We start from the raw sequence: 23,675 nt of genomic DNA, 5'->3' as shown, positions 1-23,675 counted from the left end.
ATAAATACTTAGTGCATCGTTATATTTCAATTAGACAGATGGAAGATGGGTTGAGGGGTAGGACAGAAAGGTGAGTGTATTCTCTAAGTAGACAATTAAATCCACTTTTATCATGTCTGGATATTTACCATAAATCCAAGCCTGCCTAGAGACCAGTGCATGGCATCCACCTAACAGGTGCCATAACCACTAGACCTTTTAAAATCACAGATTGTAGGAAAGGAGTATTGCTCTATGATAAGGAATATGGGTATTAGATCAATAATGATTATCTCTCTAAAAGCCCCATTAGATGCCCAGAAAGAACTGCAGGAGAGTAGTTATGTTAGGGTAGAGTGTGTTTTCCCCACTGCACATCCCAAATGCACTTTTCCAAATCATTTAATAATGAACACGCCATTCCCATTACTGCCATTTACAAAATTGCAGTCAACAGATAGGCCATGGAGTTCTTGACTTTCTTAAAATGGAGAGGCATCCATAACCAACTGCAGAGACTCCTAGGATGCCAAATCTGTAAGCACACATCTAGTCCTCTCCTCCCAAAAAATGCCCAAGAATGGATTCAAATGAATACACACACACACACACACACAGGACACACTTGCACACACATACACAGATTTACACTCCCATGCGCACCCACCTGTACATACACACCAAATTGCCTAAAATACAAATTACTGAATGTGCCTTATTCTTATATGAACCATGGTTCACTGACAAATCTAAATTTGTCACAGACTAATTCCAGTGACATTTGACAAGCTCATGCCACTTCTGTTTCACAACAACCAAAGGAGCTACTCAGTAGCAAGGCTTGGGGTGAGTCCTCCAGGACAGTATTTATATGACTTCCCATTAGAGCAGCATCCCTCAGCATAAGTTTTAGAATGCCGTTCTTCACATTAAAGGCATTCATCATTCAGAAGGGTCACATCGATTTACCCCCCCCACTCTGATTCCATCGGCGTGGCTGTCAGCTCAATGAAGAGGACATTCTCATTGTAAACAGCTAAAACTGATAACTCCCAAGAGTGCATTTTGCAATGCCCCTGAGAAGATCCACCTGAAAAAAGCCAAAAGTGATTAGTAACGTCTCAAGAAATCTCACTGAAATATAATGCTGTAAATGAGTTTTAAATATGAAGCAATTAATAGGGTCTACTGATGTAAGCCAACAGGACACGTGACGGTTCATTAATGCTAAAACAAGCCTCCTCACCATGAGGATGGGAAGTTGTAATGACTGCAGATACCCCTCACAGTGAGCAAATGATGCCTCTGGCGTCAGGAGCAAATGCTTTAGGGATATTGTCATATAATCCTCATAACTGTTAGCAGCCTCCATTGCACTGATTAGCTCACTGAAACACAGAGAGCTATAAGCAACTTGCAGAGTGGCACACAGACAAGATGCAGGCTCATCCACACAGCTCAGCATTCTTAATCAGGATGCTGCCTTGTATCTAGGTATCCATCACTTAAGGTCCTGGATCCTGGGAGGTGATATATTGTTTTTCACATTGTCTTTCCCTAACACATGCAGTATAGCAAAACACTCAACAGTACAGCCCATGCAGGCCATGGAAGGGGCAGGTGGACAGTAAAGGACTCTCCCAACAGCTGCTGTGGGTTGCATTTCCTTCCTCCTATCCTCCCCAGAAGGACGCATTTCCACATTTCCCCTCCTCCCTGGTCTAAGTGGCTTACTTGCCTTTAAAGTTTTCTCTGTGCCCCAGGACTGTACCATGGATTATCTTGTCATGAAAAGGAATCCTAATTTTCTAGGGAGACATGTACTCTCTCCTCTGGATTTCACCTGAGATCTTATGCATACCAAGAAAGTACTGTACCACCACGTAGCTAGCCTCGATTCAGTTTCAACTTTTGATTTTGAGACATGGTCTCACTGAGCTGTCCTCCTGCCTCAACTTCCCACCCTCGTGTATCTGGGACCACAAGTCATCAGATCCATCTCAGACAGACTTTTTGAGACTAAGAGCGATTTCTATTTTCACTTTTGTCCCATATAAACATGAAAGGGTGGCCAACCAACCCTCTCCTGGCAATTAGGGAAATAAGTGTGTGTGTGTTCACCAAAGCCACTGACTCAGTTTAATCTTCCAGGAAACTGTCAGTTTGGCTTGGGTGCACTCCAGCATTCACCAAATTATACTGTACTCAGCAAGAAGACACTAAGTCCAGCACTTCGGATAGGATGCTCATGTCTGTTCTCTGTGCTCTGACCTAAGATTTAATATTTGAAAAAAGAAATGTAAAAAGAGAAAAACAAACATCTTAAAAATAAGGTAACCATCTGAAAGATTTGGATAGGTTTTTAGGAGACCAACAGCCAGGCTTTCATCTTTAAAAATGGTGGCCTCAAGTTAAGTCCATCGATTGAATTTAACCTTTTTTTTTTTTTTTTTTTTTTTTTTTTGTCTCCTCGGAGGGACCTTACTCTGGTGTTGCTGTTGTTATAGTTTTCAAACAATAATTTAATGGCACTAGAAAATGACATAGGCTAAAACCCTGGTTCACAGATCTCTAAGCTTGGAGGAGAAGCTTCAGCAACACTGGGTCTCTCTCTGTATGCCGCTCAATGCTGAGAAGCCAGACTCCCCCACTTCCATGTGTTAGAGGAACACAGACAGTAACTGTCATATACAAGGCACTTCCTCCCACCTGTCATTAATGATATTTACAGTGCCACCATGTAAGTATTTTCAGTGCTAATTTATAAACAAAACTGTTGAGACAATCATGTCTACAGCTACTACCTGTCATAGTTGACATTTGAACTCTGATTTACCCTCAGCCCAAAACTGAGACTTTTCTCACCACCATGCTGGTAAATTCAAGGGTGGTACAAACAGTATAAGCCTCTATAACTGGTTGCCTGGGGTAGAAGTTTTTTTAACTGTTCTATCCCATGTCTACCTCAGAGAGCACCCTTTGAAAGACACATTGAATTGAGAGAAAAATCTGGACACATTTTTCTGTTTAAACATAGCCGGACAAGTTTTACTGACTTCAGAGAATCTCTTAGAATCTGATAGGAAATGTCAGACACTTTAAGGCTTTAAAATGTTAATCAAATTCGAAGGTATTTTTAAACTCTACTCTTATTCAAACATAAGGGTTTTTAATTTTTACATTATATACAAGCATGTGTGTGTGTGTGTGTGTGTGTGTGTTTATAGTATGTTCCTGTGAATGCACAGGCCTGAGGAGACCAGAGACCTCAGGTCTCTTGGATCTGGAGTTACAGCCTCTACTTGAAATGGGGGCTTGAAGCCAGCCGTGCTGGAAAACAAACACAAGACCTTTGAAAGAGCAGTACGTGCTCTTAACCACTAAGCCTTCTTTCCAGCCCCCGGAAGTATTTTTTTAAATGACACATTAATGACAGCAAAAATGGCCTATTATCTCCCTGCCCATTCAACAGTGAACACATTTATTTAAAAGGCATGCCTTAGGAAATGGTTATTGTGCATGGAAGCACGCAATGAACTGTGACTCAGCCCAGACTAGTCACTGATCTTCACATCCAGAAAAAGGACAAGAAGTTTATGTACCCCAGCCAACAATATAAAGACGTGTACACAGGGCGATGTGCTGCGTACCAGTTTAAACCATGCTTTGCCATGCATCAGGAAATGAACACACTGCCAAATGCTTTATGGGCACTAGTTCACAGCTCACCCTCAGCCACAAGCAGGACATAATTAATTGACAAGAAGACTGGCTTTCTGACTGGCCAGATTTAGGGGTGGTCAGTGAAAATCTTGGAAAACTTCTAAACTCCCACAAATATACACCCATAATCTCTATTTGGTAAAACTTAAATAAATAAATAAATAAAAATCAAGCTGTGTGTGTGTGGGGGGGGTGCAGGCATTTGCATATGCCTGTTTCTAAAGGTCAAATGTCAGTTGTGGGTGTAGGAACAGCATTTTATTTATTTATTTTTTAGGACAGGGCCTCTCACTGAACCTGAAGCTCCTCATTTGGACTAGCGTGGCTGAGACTAGTCAGCTGCCAGGACCTGCCTATCTCGACCTTCCTTGCACTGGATGTGTAAACAGGACCCATCACACCTGGCGTTTACATGAGATCCGGGATCCACTTGTCCTCACCTGCTTGCACACCAAGTGTGGTCCCTCCTGAGTCATCTCTCCAGCCCTTCATAACGCACCATAAAGGGTCCTGGCTTCTTATCGGAGTAACTACAAACCACAAGCTGTGTCCTTCTCAAAGGCACACTAAAGCTGAAGTGTGGGTTGTGGGTGCTTTAATTATATCACACTTCCCATTAAATTCTATTAGCTATAGCTTCCTAAAAAGCTAAGACTATGTCTCCAAAGACACAAAAATAATAGGATCTTGAATTATGCCTTTCTGGGAATAAGAATAATGCCCACCCTCTAAGACTGGAAAAACTAGAACATCAACCATAGCTGTGTAATGTAGATACTGAAGACTCATTTGATAAATGCACCCATATGCTTATGGATATATAAATAAGCACCTAAATCTAATCAATGGCAAAAATATTTCCAGAGTTTTGAAATGTCAACCACTGTTCCTACTTAAAAGCTTGCTTCATCTAAAAGAAAACCAGAGAGTGACTTGATCTTATATGAACAATCAAGAATAAAACATGGAGGGGTTGGAGAGATGGCTCAGTAATTGAGAGCACTGACTTTTCTTCCAGAGAAGTCCTGAGTTCAATTCATGCAACCACATGGTGTCTTACAACCATTTATAATGGGATCGATGCCCTCTTCTGGTATTTCTGAAGACAGCTACTGTGTACTCAGATACATAAATAAAATATTTAAAAAACAAACAAACAAATGTGGAGGTTGTAGGCTTCCTTCTACAGACTCATTTGAATAATCATGAATCTATAACACCCATTTGGTCAGATTAAGAAAAGGAAACACTGAAAAATATTTACCTTTGGGTGCCCACAATCTGGCAAGAACGTTAATTTTAAAATGTGTGTGTGTGTGTGTGTGTGCAAGTACATACATATTTGAGTGTTTTTTTATAAAATCAAAGACATACATTCCCATCTCCATAACAGAGTCAGCAGGATGCCCAAGGCTTCATCTTATGTACCATTCTCATCACTGTCTCTCATGCTTTGAAAAGTCTCACCTTGGTATTGAACCTGAGAAGGAACAGACCAACCACCCTCCTCAAAATCCAACAAGCGGAAGAAATATTAAAATATTTGTTGTAATGAGTCTTGGTGGCACGGAGGTCTTGGGATTAGTCGTCGTGAATCCTGAACTCCAATAAGAAGCAAGACAGCAAAAGGACTAAAGTAGAGCTGATTTGAAGCGAGATAATGGAGAAATATTTAAACAGGCAAATACTGGCCTGAACACCAACCAACTTGGTTGTTTGTACCCATAAGTTGTACCTGTTTCCTCTTCAGTCAAATGAGGATGACTCCTCATGAGTCGGGATGCTACAGAGTAGAGAGATTGAGATTACGCCGCAACTGGAAGAGGATTTGGAGACTGATTACATGGAGTACAAAACACACCAGAATGGAAGCTATAAAAAAACAAGTAACTTCTCCCACTATGTACAATCTGCCAATGAACAATGTGTTGGCAATGGAACATGGAAGCCATGTGATCAAATAGTGAGGCGGTGTCCCGGATTTATGATGAAGCTAGAAACTGAAATAAGGCTGGATGTTGGAAAGGAAGTGGACGATGATGCAATCAAACTTCCCAATCTGTTAGCAATGACCTGAGTCATACCTTCTTGTTCAAACTGTTTTTGTTGTTTTACACATTAAAAGTTGACAAGGTTTAAAGACAATTCATAATGTGTCTTCCTAACCCTCCCACATCTTATAAAATATTAACATAGAAAACTTCCTGGGAGCCTTCTTTCTCTCCCAGGTCTTTGCCAGCTCACCTGAGACTGAAGGGAGGGAAAGAAATGCCAGACGATCCTACGTGTTCAGACAAGACCCAAAGGCTGCAGGTGAGGTCTACCATGGATTCCTACAGCCTTCAGAACACTCAGCTTTGTGGAAGGAAATCAGAATGGATGCATACCAGAAAGAAGATAAGGGGAGAGTCAGGGCAAGATCATCACGGGGCATGCTTAAGCAAGAGACTAGAGACATTTGAGCACAGAATGACAGATGTGTAGACAGAGAGCTATAGACACAGTCTATCCAACAGACTCTGTCAACAAGTAATTGAATGGGGTGGCGGGGAATAGGGGGGAATGATTACATCACCTCTGGGCTATCACTCACTCATGGGACAGAAACAAGAGCTGACCCCAGAGATCATGTCCAGACCATAATCTAGGAAGCTGAGCTAACGTATTTATATCAATAGATGCATATTAGTCTACCCTAAACAAAGCTACTATAGGAATAATGTGGTTTTTGTGATGCAAGAAATGCAGTGTTCATGAGTGATATACCAAGAGGTTCTCCATCTAAAATGCCAGCCAGCGTATTTTATAATGCTGAAAAAGAGCTCATCATGCGCCAAGCCAAACATGTGTTACATAATCATTATTCAGTTACTGCCCACATTAGTTTGGGTTTGAAAGGTTTTGTGGGGCTCTGTTGTGGCTCTTTAGAGGATTATGGTATCTATGATCTTCTCCATTGTCTCTTGGAGCTGAGAAGTCTCTTTGCAGAGCACAGGCTCCAACACACATATTCACTTAGTAGTTGTTTCCTTTTGGGTCTCACCATTAGTTGACAGATCTCTCACGGACATTCCTTTTCATTTGCTTCATTTTGTTAACAATGCTGAAACTGCATGACTGGGGCTTGTAGTTCCTCAAAAGCATCCATCCAGTGTGTGCTGCAAACTTCCTCCTTAGGTCCCCACATAACCACCCCTCCTGTCGCTTCCTGCTATGGTCAGCAGCTCTGCCTAGAGGTTGCCCTTCCCAACTAGCGCCCATGGCACCTGCCCCTCATCTTGAACAACACTTGAAGTTCCTTGGAAATGTCTGGCTCCCCTCCTATGCTATAATGTCTAAAGAGCTATTTGTTTTAGTCACAATTAAAACTCCTGTATACAGGATCCAGTGAGAACAGATACTTATTTCTTCAGGAATTATTTCAGCACATTTCAAACAGCCTTCTACTTAACTCTACCCCTAAGACAATCTATAGATTCCGCATTTGAAAAGTTGAGCTAAAATGTGTTAGCAGCCACAATAAGTTGTCATCACTCAATCTGTGTCACATTAAAAAACACAATTTTATGAAACAGATGATATATACATGAGAAAAATTAAGGATTTATGTATGAATCAGGTTCTGTAACAGCCTTGACAGTCTCCCTGTTCACACCACTCCTTTGCTAGCTCTGCCTTACTTTACCTTTAAGAGGAGTTCTCTCTGCAGCTACATCGCAGGCTTTGGAACGCATTAAAGGTCAGTGGGAAGAAAATCCATCCCCTGTTTCTAGAGAAAAGGCAGAGGAAAACATCTTTCACCCTCACTTCAAAGGAAATGGACTGTGTTAGCATCTTTCCTAGCCAGAGGGAGGAATGCCCAAGTGTTACTGTAACGTCATGCAAATCTGCCCACTTCCTACCATTTAGTTGTAGATTATATACAATCTGTTCACTCATTTGTCATAGCAAGTGCATTATTGAATAGAGTGATGATTAGGCAATGAATAAGCTATTACCTAAAGAGCTATTCTTCCAAATCTCTACCTTATACAATTCCCTTATAGACAGCAGACTTTTGTATGAAGGTTCCAATCCTTTACCTCAGAGTCATATAGTCACTTCAAATACAAGGTCCATGGAATTCATAATTCTCTTCTTCCCAAACTGGTACAAATTTCTTCCTAAGACCAAGACCTTCCTGTCCTCCTCACCCTCATTCACCTGATCATCCTTGAATATCTACTTGGCTCACAAATCCATCCACACCTCCAATACTCCCCACTGTCTTAAACTGAGCAAACAACCTGAAACCCTAAATAACAATAATATAAGTCATTTCACAGTATCAGAACAAGAGGCGTTGAAGAGCCAGTACTTGTCTGTTGGTCCAGAAAGGTTATTATGTTCAATCTGATCTCCTCTTTATCTCCATGGTTGCCTAACAATAAGACAAGCAATAAGTGACCACATGCAAAATGGAATTCAAGTATGAACCAGCTGAGGCTATCCAAATTAAATGTCACTGTCCATCTTAAGTTCAATGTTTATAGCCAGAGGTAAAGACAGTAACCTGAAGTTCAAACTCAAGGGCAAACATCTGTCGGAACATTCTCAATATACTTATATCTGTAGCTATATGTTCTTACTTATACAGCCTGATAAGATGAGCTATCTTAAGATTAAATGTGAATATTTGTTTTCAGGAGAATTTTAAGAAAAAACCTCCACAGGTGTGGAGAGAAGGCACAGCTCTTCTGCCCATCTTTCAATGAGCAATGGTTGTGCACAGCATCACCTTCAAGTCTTCTATAGACTGGGGAGAGGGTTTGATTTTAAAAGAGTCTAAAAGCAAACGCTTGCCCCATCAGCAGGAAGCCCCTAGTTCTATCCCCTGCCCAAATCCAGATCCAGATCTTAGCAAGTCTAAAGAACCCCAACCTCCATAACAACTATCCTCCCAATTAAACCCACTGAAGATGCACACTATTAGTCCATAATGTGGCTACAGGAAGGGGCTTTCTCACATCTTGTATGTAATTATGCCCATTCCCTCCTGTTGGGGCTTGAGTGTGAAATAGTCCCCATGCATACACCTGGTCTCCAGTTAGGGGCACTCTTTGGGAAGTTTGTATAATATATGAGGACATGGCACCTACATGGAGGAAGTGGTGCCTAGATTGGTGGGTCTGAAGAGATAAAGCTGACTCTGATCTACCTGAGCTGTCTGTTGATACTACATGCAACTGCCTGCTCACAGTCCCGCTGGCTTCCCTTCCCTGCCATGAGAGAAAAGTACCCTCAAAAAAGCAAGAAGCAAAATAATCAGTCTTCCCCTCAGCTGCTTCTTTCCACTATTTTTAAACAGTGACAAGTAAGTAACTTATGCATTCAAATTTCAATCATCTGTAGTAGGAATAAGTTATATGGACTTTTCAAATAAATGTGTCCCTAAAGGAAATCATGGGGACCCAAGGTACTCATTAAAAGACAGAATTGTTTTAAAAGGTGTATCCCAATAAGGTTGATTTTGTTTCTTTGTTTTGTTCTCTTTGTATGTGTGTGTGTGTGTGTGTGTGCGCGCGCGCGCGCGCGCGCGCGCGCGCGCGCCCCCCTTTCATATTTCCTCGGTGATACCAACACAACACAATGGCATCCATGAGAATTTCTCTGAGGCAGAATGAGAAAGGTGATTCCGGATCCAGACTGCCTTCCCCTGAATGCTACCGGAACTGCTCCCCATGCCTTTGTGAACAGAGGAAAAGCCTGTTTTGCTCTCTCCTTAAATTTCCCAGCCTCTGCATTAAAACAAAGATTTAACCCACCTTGGGCTTGGCCTCGTGAGTAAACAGTAACATTTTAAACATGGGCATGAATGGCACAATATAAGTATGTGATATACATAAGCAATACACGTCTGACATTAATTATATCTGAAAACAAGTACTTTAAATGCTTAGGGCCAGAAGAGTTTGTGATTTGATAATTTCTCAGATACTACAATATTTGCATATTTACAATGAAAGAGCTTATAGATTGAACTCAAGTTCAATCCATAAGTTCATTGGGTTTCACTTGTACCTAGTATGCATGTAATCTTATACAATGTTTTCAATAATCTCAGACAAAACTAAAACAGTTGTCGGGTGTGTGATTTTCTCCTTGAAGCATCATGCTAATACTCAGAAGTTCCAGATTTGGAACCCTTTGGATTTAAGATCTTCAGAATGAAGATACTTAACCTGTTTTGCAACAGTAATACATCTATATTATTACTAACTTCTCTCTGACTCTCAATCAAAAGGGATCTCTTGCCCGCTCTGTTGTCTAAAACTCTATAGTGGTTCATAATCTTACCTGAGATCATCTGGTAGGTATTTCCATAAAAACCTCCATGCTCATACACAGAGATGTTGATTTCCAAGCCCTGGCATAGTGTCTGAGAACATGCACATCTAATGAGCTATCTCAGGGATGCTCATGCAGATGGTCTGAAAGGATACCATGAGAACTAAGATACACCATTACATCAATAAAAACAACACAGAACAACAGACATTCAGGCTTCCTGTAGCCATCTGCTCACCTAAAAAACCCTTCCTAGACTCAGTAACACCATCAACTACAAACTCAGTCATTTGAAGTCAGGCACAGGCTCCCATAGATCCTTCATGAAAGCACCATCTGCACTGTGATGAGTGAAGCCCTGTCCTGGAGACAAGGAGAACTGAGCACTAAGGCCCTTAGTTCACTTTAAGATACAGGAAATCCTTAATAAATGGTAACTAAACAGACAATAGATCCCTGGAAGGCCTTAGAGGTTATATCTGGGTTGTTCACTAGGCATAGGTGCTAAGAGTCTCTAACAATCTAGGAGCCTCTGCCACTCCACCCAGATACCTTTCCTCTATCCAAGGTTCTAGGAGTCCTTGGCCTTCAAACACCAGCTTGCCCTTCACTCACATACAAGAGCTTCAGCCTAAGACTGTTATAGGCCTCTGTGGTCCAAGCAGCTGGCAGATGCTAAGCAGTCTCAGGAGAGAGGAACCCAGACTACAAACAGGAAGCGTGCTCTGTAAACATTTCTCATAAATTACCGAATAAGATTGCGATGGAGAGAGAGGGAGAGGGAGAGAATCAAGTTCTTGTCTATTTCATCCTCATTTAAATAAATATTCATCTTCATGTTTGAATTTTGTATTGATCGTCTCCAAGCAGGTACCCAAGTGCTTTGCCTTTCAGGATACACAGAATCCTCAGCCCCCACTGCCTCACTGTCCAGACACACTTGGGGCCTATGGATTTTCTGGAAACTTCTCCATCTCTATCACCATTGGTCTGTAATCAAACCAAGCGTGGGTTTATACACAACTCCTGCCGATGATGCTAAAGGTTCACAAAGCGGCGTTCAGGATGCCCTGTCAATTTCACTGGAAATAGAGGAATCAAACCCATGTGATCCTGGCAGAATGTGTAATCTGATACTTCAACACAGGCAAAAACCCTTTCTCATCAGTTAAACCCGCAACATCTCAAAAGTAATTAAACTGTGGACACCTTTGATATTTTTTTGTGTTTAGTTAGCAGTAATTGCAGAAAAGGTTTTAAGAATGCAAACATTCTCCTTGACGGGAAATAGGATTCTGAGTTCTAGCTTAACTTATTTTACAGAGCATAATAACGTTAATAAGGGGCTCCACGTGGCTCGCACTGTGAGACGTGGTCAGCAGAGGTGCCCCGGATTCCACACAAGCAGGACATGAGAATGCTAAGGAGTCTTTGCCATATCTGAACAGTGTGCTCTCTTTTCTGAGACAGTCTAGAGGAAAGATGAATGGAGTCTTTTACTGGTATTCATCTATTAATAAGAGACAGGTTTACATGCAAACACAAGGTCTTTTCCAGGGGACAATGGTATCTTTAATCACTTCCCAGCTAAGGAAAGAAATTAAGCTAAGTTGTTGAAGTATCTCAATATATATCATAGAAAGAATATATATGAAGTAACCAGCTCCACTTGTAGCAAAGAAGTCACATCATAATTTTCCCTTTAAAAAAAAAATAGCTGTCCATATACTTGTCCTAGGTGGGGGGGGGGGGACACAGTTTACCATCACAATAACAACAAAACCATTGTTTTTTCACTTCAGCCTACTTTAACCTGAGGCAGCAGATTTTCTGTACATAACTGAATTCTCATTTCCAGCCAATCTTTCAGATCTACATTGCCTGATGTTACTATAGCACGGACTATGAAAACAGCACAGATGTATCCACAAGTCCATTTCTAGGTCAACCTCCTTGTCCAAATTATTGACTTGTTCTTTGCCTCCGTTTCTTATCTGTATGGGGAAATTGGTATCTACTATGTATATTTCATGCCATAAGATAATGTGTCTATTTATATAATTGGGCCCTATTTGTCTATAGAGACCTTTAAATAATTGATCCTCATTGATTCTTAACTTTATTTACTGACAGGTTTCATCATTATTTTCCATGTGACTTATGCCACACTCCTTTAAGACTTGCATTTTTCCCTATATGGCACCTTTTACCTGAGGTGACCGGGCTGAAGCAATTATAAATGTGGCCCTGGGCTTTTCTAAAGGCCACCTGTAAGTTGTAGACATTCTAAGATCCTCTCTTCCTTTGTCTTAACACCTGGCTGCCAAACACTAGCTCAGCCTGTTCTTTAGACGGCTTGCCTTTAGCAGGTGTACAATATTTGTTTAATTGAATTGCCGCTGACCCAATCAAGGCCTGAATGCTAATTGTATCATCTTCCAGAGATCCCTACAGGATAAATGCAGGTGACTGCATTTTTATATGCTTGGAGAAACCAGGGTTACAATGCCCCGGGGTTCACGGAGCAGCCCTGTAGCCCCTGAAGTGTCTGAAGGCTTGTAGCTTCACGGGTACACAGCATCCAGCATCCAGGTGCAGCTGGATCCTTATACCGCAGAGGAGCCGGTTGGTTTACAGAGAAAACTCACCTTGTGAAATCCGAGCTCTATTTAACAACCGAACAGCAAGGACTTTGTCAGGGAAGTAACTGCAGAAACACTCAGTTTTGCAAATTCACTACCGTTGTCACCACGTTTGCTTTGTTTGGTAATGTGGCTGAGAGCCCATGACCTACGCTTACTCTAAGGCTTTCCTCTAAATGAGCAAATGCCAGCGCAAAGACCGAAAGGCGAGCCTCCTCTACATCTTCAGGAACTCGGACTGCATCAGAGTCCATCCAATCAAAGGACTGAACTCTGCAAAGTCCAGATTCGAGAAGCAATGGGGTGATAACTCCCCTGGACTCCGGGAAGCCTGTCTGTGCGGCCTTTAAAATGTTAAGAAACGCTGTGACAAACTGCCCTCTCAAGTTCGCCAACACTTCGTGACTGTCTCTGGGCCAAAATACACTTCTCTTAACCCCGAGCCGGCAACCACGGGTTAGGAATGCTGTTAAATCCCATACCGAGCCCCTAAAATTCGTAACTTGCCATTTGGGCTTAAAACAGAACGAGGTCCAGCCTCAGTATCAGACTGTTCAAGACCCTGCTACCCTGCCAATGCGCGTGACCAGGTGACCCACCGCCCTCACCTGTCTGAGGCTGAGACCCCAGGCCAGCACAGCGCGGCGGGGGCGCGCCCCTCGCTTGCGTGGGATCCACCGTTGCTGTCCCTTGTGGCTGTGGTCGAGGCTCCGGAGAACACCAAGTAGCCCTGATGCAAAGGAGCCAGGAGCTTCCCAAGAGCCGCGGGACTTCCTCGGCCACCCCCTTGTGAGCCCCGCCTTAAAGGGGAGGAGGCGGTCGCGTCACCTTGGAGCCTCCTCCCAGCTAGTGCGGGGGTTGGGGGAGGAGCTGCGGGTGACTCTGCCAGGTGTGACAGGAAGGAGTTTGGGCTGTTCTCTGGGCTAGCTGGGCGTGCAGAGCTCAATTACTCGAAATCATTCCTTTAGATTGGTTTGGGGAGGAAGGTGTGTCCTAAAAGTCAAAGGAAGGAAAGAGGATGAGTGTATCTTGCAAACTTGTAGTTGCTAAACACTTTTTCTTCACTGAGGCTCAGAGATCTCACAGTGATTCTAGGCTGGTCCTAAAAGACCATCAGGCAGAGAACAGCTTCCGTTTGTTTTCACTACCACAACCCTAGGAAGAGTTACTCAAGGGATCAAACCTAGGAAACCTGTGCCATGTGGGTGAGACGGTGAATGGAAGTCAGTCACCCAGATCTGCTGGGCCTTGTCCCCTTCTCCAAGGATGAGATGCTCTGCGGCCTGGGAGTTGTTCTAAGGACTCTGAGACCTAAAGATACTCCCTTAATATTTTATCCCTGGGTGCTCAGTAAATATTTGCCTTTCTTTCTTTCCTTGGTGCACCCCCTCCCCCTTTGCACCCCTTGCTCCCTTCTGGCTTTGTCCATTTTGCTGCCCCTCAACCCCCACCCCATCCCCCATTTCCATCCTGTGCTCCAATGGGTAGCTACAGAAGACTCTGGGAAGATTAAGGACTCACCTTTCCTGGGAGCAGCAGTTTTGAACTTAGATACAGGAGTTAACAGAAAGGGTTCCTTGGCTGTGAGACAGATTGGCTGTAGCATTCTATAGGCTACTGTGGGAATAGGAAATCTGTGACACCAGAGGAGTGTGCTTGGTGCAATTCTGAGCTCCAAACTCTAAATGCCCTGTTACCAAATCCTGGCCCAACAACTAATGGTACCTAGGCAGATCACCCAACCATGGGAATGGCAATCTTACCTCTAAGAAATCTCAATTTGAATATAGCTATCTCATAGGGTCTGAGAAATTCTAAAGCTAGTGCACAGCCTCTGGTCCATGGTAGCTGTTCAGTAAAGACAAGGTAATGACTATATCTCTTAGGTGGGAAGTTAGGAGGGGTGAAAAAGAAAGTATTTGAATGTAGGAAGAAATAGTGAAAGCCACTGACTGGTCTTGAAAAGCCCACTTAACTCAATAGTTAATAGCTGAGAAAGTCAGCTCTGCCCTTGTCTAGGTACTTGCAACGGGATACTTGATCATAATTAATGTTTACATACCTTTGATACAGGTCATAATATTTCTGATTTAAAATGAAGACAGGGGCAGAGATTCTCCCTGAAAGCCTGGATTGAGTTCCCAGAAGAGCAAAATAGGATGTATCCACTACCCTGAAGGTCCTGAGCCTCTAGAGAGCCAAGTTAATGGAGGAAATCCAGAGAACAGCAGCCTGTTAAAAGTAGCAACTGTTCCTTTAAAGCTGACTAAAGATACAAATGAATTAAAACACTAAGCAAGCCTCACCAGAGACTTTTGTATCTATCTCCTGCCCCAGTGAAGTTACTGTTCTGTGGTTCCTACAGCCTGATCACAGGTTGAAAATGCCTCCCAGTGTTTGGCAATCATTAAACGCCATAAAAAGTGAAAGGGCTACAGACAGAGATGTCTAAAGCACCGCCCACCCCACCCCCCTGCCCCACCCCTGCCCCAGGAGTGGGCCTTCTAATGTTGGGTTTGTCTTTACCTCTCCAAAGATATTACCTGCCTGCCTCCTCTCAGTAGGATTGTACTCTGAGAATGATTTTCTTGTTTTAGTACTTGAGTTTTCCTACCTCACCACTCATGGCTACAGTTAAAACCCTATGTGGCTGATCAATTTTTAATTTGCTGCTGTTATTTTGAATTTCTTGATTTAAACAGGTTGTGAACTGAGTCTTACTTTATGGGCACTGATCAATGATGTAATCGTTGTTACTTTAAAAAAGTAAAACCTCCCGAGTTTATTATAGGCAGCCTGTTCTCTCTGGCCTTCATAATTCATAGCAGCAATTAAGGTCTGTGGTCACTCAAGAAACAGCCCCTGTGGTCAGTGAGATTGCTGAAGTGGAGATTTCCCACTTCTAGATAAACTTCTTTCCTACATTAGGCAATGGGTGCCTGGCTTCAGGACAGTCTCCTAACAGCTCTTTGTCTTTTAAATGTTCAGTGCAAATATATGCTCTGTAGGGCCCACGTATGCCATTGTGTACATAACCAAACTACAATTCCATTGTCTATCATGTATCCTCTATAAGCAATACTGCAGGAGAAGAACCTTAGCCATGCACTGTGCAGATTTGAAGGCTGCAGAATTATTTAAACGGGGCACATTCTAATCAATAGTTACCCAGGATGTAGAATGTTGGATGTCGGAATAAGTTCATCTTTCCTAGAAAGAGGCAACAACCAATGTAATCAGAAAACCTGGAGTTTTGACTCTTCCCTGCCCCAAGGGACCATAGTGGATCTCCATGATCTTCCTACCCAAGCTGGTCATGCTGTCAAGCTGTCAGCCCAACCCAAGTCCAGAGGGAAGGCCAAGGTTAATGTTTAGAGTTCAAATCCCCTTACTGCCCAATAGAGAGCTTTCTTGACTCTGCTAGTGATGTCAGCAGTGACTAGACCTTGGCGTCTGATATCATTCACATTTCCCTTCATTGTAGTTTCTCATCATTCCAGGAACAATGATGGTAGAAGCTGAAAAACAACTGAGGTGCACATATCTGTCAGGATAACAACCATTGGAAAATTTATTCTGTTGTCCAAGTGCCAGATGTGTATAGTGTAACAAGGGCGTGTACTCACTTTGTTACATGGTACTGAGAAAATGGCCGCCTTTTATGGTTAGTGCAAACAGTTTTTCCTATTCTATTTACTCAAGGCCTTTTTCTATTGTATAATTGTCATGTAGTCCCCTTTTCCCATGGCAGGTGTGTCACTCCTACCTAGCTCCAGCTCTTGACAGCTGTTTTCCTCTGCAGCTTCCATCCTCGAGGGTATAGGAGGAACCCTCAGAGAAAATGAATGACTTACAAAGCACAGCACAAAACTTTTCTCCTGAAGCCATCAATAGAATTTATGATCATTCTGAATGGCAAACTATCTCAACTACCTAGACATGTATTTAACACAAGATGATTAACCAAAAATGTTGACAGATAATAAGTTGCTCAGAATCAGATTTTATGGATGGTGTGAATGAAAATTTGATGGACCAGATGAACATATGGTGATTGTTGACAAGGAATGCAATGACCAAAAGCACGGCTCCATCTTGAGATCTACTGATCAGCTTACTCAGGTCCATGAAGCAAAACAAAGCTTCCTATTTTCCAGCTTTGCCCAGGATTCCTTCACTGGTTTCACATCAGTGACCAAATCCCATCCAGTTAGCTAACTGTTCAAAACCCTACACCAAGAGAGGGTTTCAGGCTATACAAAATTGTCATTGGTCCCTGTTCAGTTTTACTGGCCTGTGCTAGTATGTTGACAACCTTGCTGTGGGGCATGTGACAAGTGAACCTTGACAAATGGGCTGTTGACTTTACATCTGGACTGCTTGCCAGGGTCAATATATTTAAACTGCTATGCCTGTTTTAAGATGATCCAAAGTGTCACTTATCACAGGAGCAAAAGTCTTAGGCTACTCCCACAAGGAACAGCTTGTTTGCATCCTATAGGATCTATAAGTAAAGGACTTTGTTGTCCTCCCTGACTCAGAATGTCCCACTCCTAGCAATATCCCAGGAATATGTCTTTGCTCATTGTCCAGAGGAGCTACTACTGGCTGTATTTATTTCCTGAAGTGGGAGAAGGAGCAAGCAGAAGTCTCTGGACTGGAATAGCAGGGTCATAAGCAACCCTACATGACAACCACGCCTCCATCACTAAGCAACCTGGTCCCTGACACAGTCTCATAACTAACATAATCTGCAGCATTTAGTGCGCCCAGCTAGCAAAATAAAAGAAAGGACAAAATAATCCCAACAATGCATGCCCAACTCAAAACATCCAAGTTCACCTATCCCTAAACCTTGGCTTGTGTCCAGAAGCCAGGTGACTAGTCTGTGCCCCTAGTCAACAGTGCTTCAAGCTCTATTATCAATGCTATGAAGATAAGAAAAAAGAAAGAAAAACCTACAATGGCTTTTATCCTCTGAGCCCCAGAGCTTGGCCTAACGGTGAAATGCATTATCAAATGATCAGATAGAGTGTGCCAAAGGGAGACAATTTGGGTGCAAAAGCCTGAAAAGGCTAGAAAGTACATGCTAAGAGTCAAGTTCAAGAGAACATGTAGAAAATACTGTTGAGAGAGTTCACAGGGAGGAGCTCCAGGCAGCCTCAGGGCCTATGAGAAAGACCACGAAGGACAGAACCTAGATGCTCACAGAGACAGCTGGCAGATAAACAACAATCATGGAATGAAGCCAGAACTGTCTAGGAATGTCTCCATAATGTATACTTAAGAAATGAGAACATGTTAATATAGACACACAGGGTGAAATAATAAGCAAACTTATAACTAAAGACACTAACAAGCATTGGACATATATCATCAGTCAGTCTTCATGCCTATATAGGACATGTAATTTGTGTGAGTTTTAATGTATCTAACCTCCCATTACTGGCAGGAATGTTGACCGACAAGGAAAGTACAGATTCACTAATTAGTGATTACAAAGTAATGTGGAACTAGATGGAGCCTTATTAAGTATATAAAGCAATATATCTAAGCGAGCCTGGCATACAATTACTTGCTTAGGAATTGTTTAGATTCAGATTTACAATGACTAATGTTGCTACATCTTGAGAAAATATGGGTTCAAAATATGAAATAAAATAGTAGGAAGTTTCATCTTAAACTAAATTAATTCCTAGTATTTACATTGGATTAATCAGGCTTTCCTGATGTTCCCAAAATACTTCCTATCCCCTTCTCCTCCTCCAAAAATAAACAAACAAAAACAAAACAGCAGTTAAAGGCAATAATGATCTATTCTAACTGATGAGGACTTCAGTGTGCCCTGGGAGAGAGGACCTGGTGGATCTTCTCACATCACAGGAACCTGGAATCAAAGGCTGAGGGTGTGTATCACCTGATGTTTTCCCTCCTCCTTTTATTTCACTTGGCGGTTCTGCTTAGAGGATGGGTAAGTCCATGTTCAGGGAAGTTCTCCACAGCCCACCTCAGGTGTAGCCCACATGCCTACTGTCTCCAGAACATTTCCTCATGGACACATCCAGAAGCACACTTTATTCATTTTTGCCTTTCCCAATCCAATTAAATTGACAATCAGAGAAATAAGAAAGAGATGAGGCTTTTCAGGGAGAGGAGGAAGGCAAGTAAAAATAACAATAAGTGTGTCTGAAAGTCATTAGGAATTATACTTTTAATAATTTTTCTTTGAAAAACTATAATACATATAATCTATGTATAAATACATACTTTAATGAACTTTTCTCATAGAGAATGACAAGGCTCCCTTTCAGAGTGAAAGATCGCCTAACAAAATGCTGAATACTAGATACAAGAAACCCTCTTTTGGTTGTTATTCAGGGATAACTGTAGACTCCCAAGCATATAACCTAATTCTATGGCCATTGGTTTTCCACAAGAGGTGAAAGGTAAGTTTGTATTGTTGAACATACCCATGTACTGCAAACCCTAGAGGTCCATAAGGTGGAACTAACCTGAAGAACTCCTCTCTGGGGGCCAGCTTCCATGGTAACAGAAGGTCCTAGTAAGCTATTGTACCTAAGAAGCACATAAACAACCAGTGTGGAACACTAGATGTGCGGCTGCAGTGCTGGTAGTTACCAACAGGTCTCTAATTGAACTTCAGACCTGCTCAGCAAGAGAAGACCAAGGCTGGAACAGGAAACCTAGCTAACTACTCAGTGCTGGGCAAGTCACAGTTATTGGAGGAGAACCTACAACCATTATTATACTAAATAAGCTTAATCCTTAACAACAACCTATAAATACTTCTTATACCACAAATAATATAGTTGTTGCTCCTCCTCAAGGGGAACTTTTCTTTGTAACAGATAGACCACTACACAAAATGACAACCAATCAAAACACCCCCATACCAAAGGCAGAAAAGAGGGCAGAAATATTCTAAGAGCCAGAAGATTTGGGAAGTTGTCTTAGAGATTGTGTCTTCTAGTCATGTCAGAGGCTACATCCAAAATTACTAACCAACATGACTGCCCAAACATGAGCTGAACAAGGTACAACAAATAGACAGGTCCACATGTACGAGAAAAAGCCCACAAGGCATTAATTCCACATAAAGAATTACAAGTGACTCAGCAATGCAAAAGTACAATAAAGTTTTCCCCATGGAAGAGCACACCAATTTGTTAGTCAATTCCAAGTGGTCAGCCCTGAAAACATACATAGAAGTAACACTATACAGACTAAGCAGGCTATATTTGGGAAAGATGTGTGTGTGTGTGTGTGTGTGTATGTATCACTATTAATGAAAAAGAGCTTATTCATTTGACAAATGGCAAGGAGAGGTATATGGGAGAATTTGGAGGGAAGAAAGGAAAGGAGGAAATGTAATTATATTGTGATCTCAAAAATAAAAACTAAACAAAAGAAGTTGACAAGATTAATCATCATAGAGGTACTCAATTACTTCCCTATCTGGAAACACTTAACTAAAAGGAAAAGTGAACATGCTATAAAGGGTATGTTCTTTTTAAAAAAAGCATATTTGGTTAATTTGATTTTCTTGTTCAGCTGCTTTTAAAATGAAGAACAGTGAAGAGATCCCTAGTCAACCAAGCACAAAAATAGAAGAGATGATTTGGAGAGGAGAGTTCCTCAGCCAATTTCTGTTAAATATGACCTGCTGTGTACATGAGCACACACACACACACACACACACACACACACATGTTGTTACCTGTCTCCTTATTCCAGATGAATTTTTAGTGTTTACCTTTTTAATGAATTTTCAAGATGTGGTTCTACCTCAGTGTCTCTCATTGAAAATCCCCTGAGGGCCAGCAGAAAAAATGGAAACAGTCAAGCTAGGGTGTAGGAGGTAGAGGAACCCTCCAGAATGTACCAGAGACCTGGGATGGGAGAAGATCTCAGGACTCAAAGGGAGGGATCTTAGCTGAAATGCTGTACAGTGGGAAGAGGGAACTTGTAGAGTCCACCTCCAGCAGGAAGACAGGGCATTTAAGTGGAGCAATGGGATTGCCATCCCACAGTCAAAAACTCTGACCCAGACTTGTTCCTGTCTAAAAGAACTGCAGAGTCAAAAATGGAGAAGAAACTGACAGAAAGGAGGTTAGGTGAAAGGCCCAAATTGGGATCCAGCTCAAGGGGAGGCTCCAAGGCCTGACACTATTAACTGTTGCTATGGTGTGCTTACAAACAGGAGTCTATCAAGGCATCCCTGTGAGAGGCCCAATAAGCAGCTGAAAGAGGCTGATGCAGTCAGATACAACCAATGGACAGAAGTCGGGGACCCTGTGGTTGAATGAGGGAAAAGCTGGAAGAAGCTGAGGAGGCAAGAGGGTGACCCCGTAGGAAGACTAGCAATCACAATTAACCTGCACACACACACACACACACACACACACACACCACCCCTGCTGCCAAGATCTCTCAGAAACTGAGCCACTAACCAGGCTGCATACACCAGCTGATACGAGGCCCCCAACACATATACAGCAGAGGACTGCCTGATCTGGCCTCAGTGAGAGAAGATGCACCTAACCCTAGAGAGACTTGAGGCCCCAGGGAGTTGGGGGGATTGGTGGGGTGAGGGTTTGGAGACATCTTCTTGGAGAGGGTGGCAGGGTGGGGGGATGGGATGAGGAACAGTCAGAGAGCAGACCAAGAGGAGAATAATGACTGGGTTGTAAAAACAGATTTAAAAAATAATAATTAGAAAAAGAAAATCCCAGGCTTATACGTCAAGCTGCATATGCCTCACACATAAATTTGCATTGCTGGAAGATGGTCTGGACACCACATAATAGGAAGGGAATGCAAGCTACATACGTAATACTGCAGATCTAGGCCCAGCCTCTGGGAAGTCTGTATTGCCTTCAACACCTCACTCACTGTTTTCAAACCATCTTTCTCCTCCAATAATGGCAACCTAGTGTTCCTTCGGAGAGTTCCTCAAATCCCAAGCCCATATGATTTCTCTTGTGCAGACTGCTTCAGTGCTTCACAGATAACAGGGTAATTTGCTGAGAATTTGAATTCAAGTCTGAGGACCAGCCTCTGCGTAAAACCAGACACACTGAAAATAATAGAAAAGAAACTGGGGAAACCCTTGAGGACATCGGTACAGGGGTAAAGTTCCTGAACAGAACACCAATCGCTTATGCTCTAAGATCAAGAATTGACAAATGGGACCTCATAAAATTACAAAGTTTCTGTAAGGCAAAGGACACTGTCAAAAGGATAAAATGGCAACCAACAAACTGGGAAAAGATCTTCACCAACCCTATATCCGATAGAGGGCTAATATCCAATATATACAAGGAACTCAAGAAGTTAGACCCCAGGGAACCAAATAACCCTATTAAAAATGGGGTGCAGATCTAAACAAAGAATTTTCACCTGAAGAAATTCGGATGGCTGAGAAGCACCTTCAGAAATGCTCATCATCATTAGTCATTAGGGAAATGCAAATCAAAACAACCCTGAGATTTCACCTCACACCAGCCAGAATGGCTAAGGTTAAAAGCTCAGGAGACAACAGGTGTTGGCGGCGAGAATGTGGAGAAAGAGGAACACTACTCCACTGCTGGTGGGATTGCAAGAAGGTACAACCACTCTGGAAATCAGTCTGGAGGTTCCTCAGAAAACTGAACGTGACACTACCGGAGGGCCCTGCTATACCACTCCTGGGCATATACCCAGAGGATTCCCTGGCATGCAATAAGGACACATGCTCCACTATGTTCATAGCAGCCTTATTTATAATAGCCAGAAGCTGGAAAGAACCCAGATGTCCCTCAATGGAGGAATGGATACAGAAAATGTGGTATATTTACACAATGGAATACATCTCAGCAATTAAAACAATGAATTCATGAAATGTGTAGGCAAATGGTTGGAACTGGAAAATATCATCCTAAGTGAGGTAACGCAATCACAAAAGAATACACATGGAATGCAATCATTGATAAGTGGATATTAATTAGCCCTGAAACTCTGAATACTGAAGATACAATTAGCATATCAAATGATTCCCATGAAGAAGTAAGGAGAGGGCCCTGATCCTGGAAAGGCTTGATCCAGCATTGTAGGGGAGTACCAGGACAGAGAAAAAGGAGGGAGGTGATTGGAGTATGGGTGTAGAAAAGGTGTATGGGACATATGGGGAGGGGGGAACTGGGAAAGGGGAAAGCGTTTGGAATGTAAACAAAGAATTTAGAAAAGAAAAAAAAAAAGGAAAAAAAAAAAGAAATGCCAATGATGGAAATGTTGCCTACTGATTGTTCCTGTTCCGTGAAACTGTGAAGTGGGGGTTTTAGCAAGTTGTGCTCGGCTGGGGGCTTCTGTCCTCTGGGCAGGAAGTTCTACAAAATGAGGACAGTGTAAGGTGAGAGAACAGAGGGCGGGGTTCTCGGCACTGCAAGAAGTACAAGAAGAAGACAAAGGGGGGAAATTAAACACAAAAAAGCCCGGGATCGATGAGCAGTGTGGAAAAGCAAACAGGAATTTAAATGGCCAAGGTAAAGCAGAGGAGAGCAGAGCCTCCTGTCATCCTCGGGAGCAGAGCCTTGCGGAGAGGGAAGATAACAAGACAGACAAAAAAGCCCAAAGGAATGGCCTGCTTATGTCACTAGTGAAGGGAGTGGACCCAGTAAAATCAAAGGTCATACTGTGCGCGACTGTAAGATGTCTGAGAGGAAAGTGGATTGTCCTTTGGGATCAGGCCTCCTTCAGGCTTCGGCTGTGATGGCCATTTTGTGAACTGCTATAATCCTATGCTTAGTGAAGACACACATAGGCGACCACAATACCTTCATCTGACTGTGTTGTTCTTTAAGGCTCTGGGCATGCGATAGCTCATCTCTACAAGTGCAACTCAGGCAAAGGCAAAAACTCATTGGCGCAAAGCAGGGTGACTATGACAAGGAGGTGTGTGGACGAACCAACGTTTTGTGACACACAGTACTTAACGGGAGCCCCAGG

At 42.5% G+C, this 23,675-nt stretch overlaps 1 protein-coding gene across 2 annotated transcripts in view; it reads right to left on the bottom strand.

The window, feature by feature from the left end:
- Positions 1–13,454, bottom strand: part of Mctp2 (multiple C2 and transmembrane domain containing 2) — a 230,825-nt gene extending 217,371 nt beyond the window's left edge. Inside the window, exon 1 of one of the 2 annotated variants that reach the window (XM_052160741.1) lies at positions 13,280–13,454. The gene's annotated coding sequence lies outside the window, so the exon portion shown is untranslated. Of the gene's footprint in view, positions 1–7,387; positions 7,452–13,279 lie in introns of those variants that run through there. The other variant, XM_052160751.1, reaches the window with a different exon arrangement.
- Positions 13,455–23,675: the final 10,221 nt, after the last annotated feature.

The sequence above is a fragment of the Apodemus sylvaticus genome, chromosome 1 (assembly GCF_947179515.1).
Source record: "Apodemus sylvaticus chromosome 1, mApoSyl1.1, whole genome shotgun sequence".
NCBI lineage: Eukaryota > Metazoa > Chordata > Mammalia > Rodentia > Muridae > Apodemus > Apodemus sylvaticus.
The sequence above is the reverse complement of the archived record's forward strand: the minus strand, read 5'-3'. Positions and strand labels throughout refer to the sequence as shown.